Here is a 4,413-nt window from a genome sequence, read left to right as displayed (position 1 = left end):
ATTTCCTTTTTTTTCTTTGCTGCCTCACAGATCTTCTCTGGTACACTTTCAGTCCTAAATCCCTTGGCCCTACAAAAATTAATCCATGTATATTTGTTACATAAATCAATGAATGAATGAATGGGAGTTCTAAACATCACTGTATTCCTTAGTTCCAAACTTATGCATGCTAATGAATCTTCTTAAGAACCTCCTGACCGAAGAGAACCAGCAAAGCAAATCCTTTTTATACATATTCTGAACTTTGTTTCCTTCTGCATAATTCCTTTCAGTTACACCTTTAGCTACCCAGCATGCAGAAAGTTTCACTCTCTAAAAAGAAGAGCTAATGAAACAAGAGGACCAATGAAGAAAGTGATGGCTCTGAGCTTGCCCTTTTCTCAAGAAAAAGCCATTTTCTAGGAAAAGGTGGACACTTTGGTAACCAACACGTTAGCAGGATACTGCTATCTTCATACCCTCAGTCAACAGGGATGCTAGCTACAGAACCACAGCCCCAAGGAGCAGACAGACCCCTAAGTCCCATTAAGTTGCCATTGCCATAACCCTAGCACATGGCGCCACCTATGTGGTGACGTTTGAAGGGCAAAAGGTCTTCCCTGTGCTAATCCATGATTTCAGATCCCCTGATGGGGTAAGCATTTTCCTCTCCAGGCTCTTACATTAAAGAAAAACTCCCCTGGGAAGAGGGCACAGGTCCCCAGCGTGACAGAACCAGCAGCAGCACTACTGCTATTCTGCCCTAACATCGCAGAGTGAATGTGTTCCTGGGAGTTTGTCCCTGGACTGAGGGGTAATTGTGCATAACTGAGGCAGAGGTTCATGGGTGAGGACATCCACAAAGAAAGAAAAAAATAAAGGAAAGGAACTCTAGGAACTCTGAAATCAAGTTTCTCACGTTTCGCAAAGTCACCAAAATTGGTAGATGCTGCCAGTACATCTCTTTACTTGATGGTAATTTTTAAAATTTGGTTCATCATTTATTTGTTATGTTTCTGGTAATCAGTGAAATTGGGATCACCTGGAACTAGTGTCACTCCCCTCTTTTACTAGGCCTCAGAGACCCTTAACTTGTCCTTTGCTGTTGAGAGTGCCATCAGTGTCATGACAGGAATCAGCTGGACCTCAAAGTTCCTTTGCCTTAATGCTGTCATCTCACCAGCTGGAGACAGTGCCTCAGAAAGGCAAAGATGTTGTGACTCAAGGGTGGAAATAGAGAAGTAGAAGGACTTATTGCAAGCACAGCCTCAGCTGAAATGCTCTTCAAAGAGAGTGGGATTGTCTCAGATCCTGAAGAAGAGTTTGATGATTGACTATTCTCATCCCTCCTCTCCAGACACTGGTCAGAGCAAGAAAATGAGGATGATTGGCTCCTCCTTGTATTAACTCGACATTTGAGAGGTCACTAGTTCGTTTGTGGCCACTAATATCAGCTTGAGTCTGTATCTTAATGTACACTGCTCTGGGCTCACTAGATAACCCAGCAGAAAGCTATGCCATAGTGTAATATACTTAAAATACTCGACACCGAGTATTTGGTTTGACAGAACTAACCACAGACAAAAGGGATTTTCTTTTCTCCTTTCCCAGAGGTAGATTTTTTTTCCTGCCAATAGTCTACTTTGTCAGACAAGAAAATGAAGTTCAAGTTACGGTTTGTGCCTTAGATTTCTCAACAAATTTCTAAAACCAAGATCCCTGCCACTGCCATCACCATCACTCTCACCATCCTCACCATGTGCCCACATGCTCCATCTTTCTCGTCACCCAATCAGGTTGGCCTCATTACTGTCACCAGCACCACCATTAGTGACAATTAATCATCACTATTAACATCATCAGAATAATGGCCTTAGCAAACCCCAACTGGGAGAGGTCTGTTCCCACCACTGCAGGAATTTCCATATTCAGACTTCCAAGCCTGCGAGCTCTGGAATATACTAATGGAGAGAAACTGTGTTGGAAAAGACCCCTGGGAGAAGCTGGGAGGGAAAGCATGCCCCAGTCGCCTCTCGAAATATCCAGCAAGCAGCCATCGGGGAGCGTGTGCCCGTTCTTTGAACTCCCTCAAAGTACATTTCATCTGTTCTAAATCCAGGATCGTCTTTGTACAGGGCTTGCTGTTTCTGGATAAATCCTTGGCCCTTGTTCAAGCCCTGGACTGTGTCAGGATGTTCCACAGACCCCAGCAGGAAAGCGTTGCTAAACGAGCCTTTCCAGAGGGACCCCTTTCTTGTGACACGGATTCCAAATCCCAGCCCAGAGCGTCTGCGCTCAGCAGTACGACAAGGCAGCAACCAATGCCGCATTCTCGTTTCAACTCCCATCTTCCTGGAGGAGGCCCCCACACCCACCACAAGATAGTCGGCGGCTGATAGCTCTTTCCTGAGGCACTCTATTTTCGGCTTCATATCATATCACGGACTCTCTTTCCCTGTGGAGCAAGCTGGCGAAACATTTTTTCCTTGCCTAAGCATTTGCCTTGTATCTGACTCAAATCTCTAACCTGGAAATGGGGAGAACAAGCCAATGGAGCACCAGAAGGAAGGCCTCCTGCTCTGTCCACAGACTGCACCACAGTCCAGAGACTTGCTGTGTGAGGCTGAGCTGATATCCTCTCCTCTCCGAGAACCCATCTCACCTCCCGTTGTTAGAGAAAGTTTTACATCACTTGCTTCCTTGGGTGTGACAGAAGACTAACTGAGTTTTCCTATGCATATTACCAAAATTCAACACTTTTCCCTGTCTTTTTTTGTTTTTCTGGTTGCTAAATGATCCTTTATTTCCTTCGCAGTTCTTAATTCCCTATGCATTCCACCGCATCAGTGTTGACGTCATCTATGATGTCGTGAAGGTGGCAGCCATTCACATTGCAGCCCTCAGACTGTGCAGTCCCCAGGGTCTCCTTAATGGTTCCAGAGTTCTCTGGCTAAATATCAGTGCTGCATCTGTTGGGCAATGTTGACAGTGTCATCAAAAGTGGTATTTCCACTGAGCTTAATGTTTTTCTGCTTCTTTCTGTCTCTGGGTGGTTCCTTAAGGACTTTGATGATCAGGGCAGAAGAAGAGGTACCACCTCAATCTGGGCCTCTGTGTTCTGAATGATCAGTTCCATTGTAATCTTAGACCTTTCCAGTCACCTGCTGCCTTGGCAATGTCATCACGAACCTCTTTTGCAGATAAGCCCAGGGGACCAAGGACAGACATGGCACTGACGCCCCCACAGATGCACCTCAGGTACACAACTTTAGTCTCCTTGGGGTCAAACTTGGGTGGCATGGTGGAGACAGCTGGTATAGGATGAACCCAGATGCAGAATAACCGAAGAAAGTCACACAGGTTGGCCTCCTCCAAGCTGAAAGCCAATAGCTCCCCTGATATTTTTATACAGCCCCTATCTCTTTATTACATTTTCATTTAATGTGCCCTGTAAGCCACAATCAACTCTGTGAGGAAAGCAAAGTGGTCTTATTCCCATTTTACAGATGAGAAAACAAATCCTGAATGGGGACCTCTTTCAAGGTCTCAGCTATCTGGATAGTGGCCGTTTTGGGACTGGAACGCAGGTGTCCTAATTTTTGAAGCTAAGCTTCTTCGCTTTCCACCCACTGCCTTGCATGGAATGAATATGAGTAAGTTGCAAAACAAGCCTGAAACCAGCAGAAGGGAGCAAGAAAACTATGAATGGAGTGTGAAATGCAAATGGACTGTGAAAAGTATCCATTTAAACATGCCTCATGCTCCTGTGGGGACTCTTTCAGTCTAAAACACGAAGGCCCACAGGTCACTCAGAGTCACAGACACCTCACATAAGACATCAGGGCTGGAAGAGGACTTGGGGATCAGCTCACAAAACACCTCCATTTTACAAATGAGAAGAGTGATGCCCTGCAAGTTCACTGACTAGTCCAGGCCACTTCATGACTCAGAGGCTCACATGATGCTTGTCTCCAAAAGCTTTCCCTTCAGAACATTTTTCCCTGCTTCTATGATAAGGACGTGACCTCCTCGCAGTGGTAGAGGCCCAGGCATTTCACTGTGAGCCAGGAGAGTTGGCCCTCAGCCATGGCCACAGGCAGAGGAACTGAACATCCAGCCAAGGAACTTCAGAGTCACTAGGAGGAGCAATTTATGAAATCATCTCTTCAGCAGCCTGCCACAGTGCCTGAACTCCCACCATTTGGGGTCCACTTCCATGGATTATGGCACAAAAGACTGCAGTGCAAATGTAAAGAGGCCACAGAGGATTATTGATGGCCAGAGCAATTTTCAGCCATCAATGGCCTACTATAACTTAATCAAATAACTTCTGGCAGAGGGCAGGGCCCTGAAATGATGGAACACAGGACAGGCATGTTTTGACAGAAAGAAGAACGAATAAGGTGGTCCCTGGCCTGAAACTTGGAGGTTCAA

At 45.7% G+C, this 4,413-nt stretch overlaps 1 pseudogene; it reads right to left on the bottom strand.

Annotated features, from left to right (window-relative positions):
• Positions 1 to 2,797: 2,797 nt before the first annotated feature.
• On the bottom strand, positions 2,798 to 3,279 carry LOC101404163 (large ribosomal subunit protein uL11 pseudogene; annotated as a pseudogene).
• Between the last annotated feature and the right edge of the window lie 1,134 nt (positions 3,280 to 4,413).

Source organism: Ceratotherium simum, chromosome 14, assembly GCF_057802395.1.
Source record: "Ceratotherium simum simum isolate JZ-2026a chromosome 14, ASM5780239v1, whole genome shotgun sequence".
NCBI lineage: Eukaryota > Metazoa > Chordata > Mammalia > Perissodactyla > Rhinocerotidae > Ceratotherium > Ceratotherium simum.
This window is presented reverse-complemented; position numbering and strand designations above follow the sequence as displayed.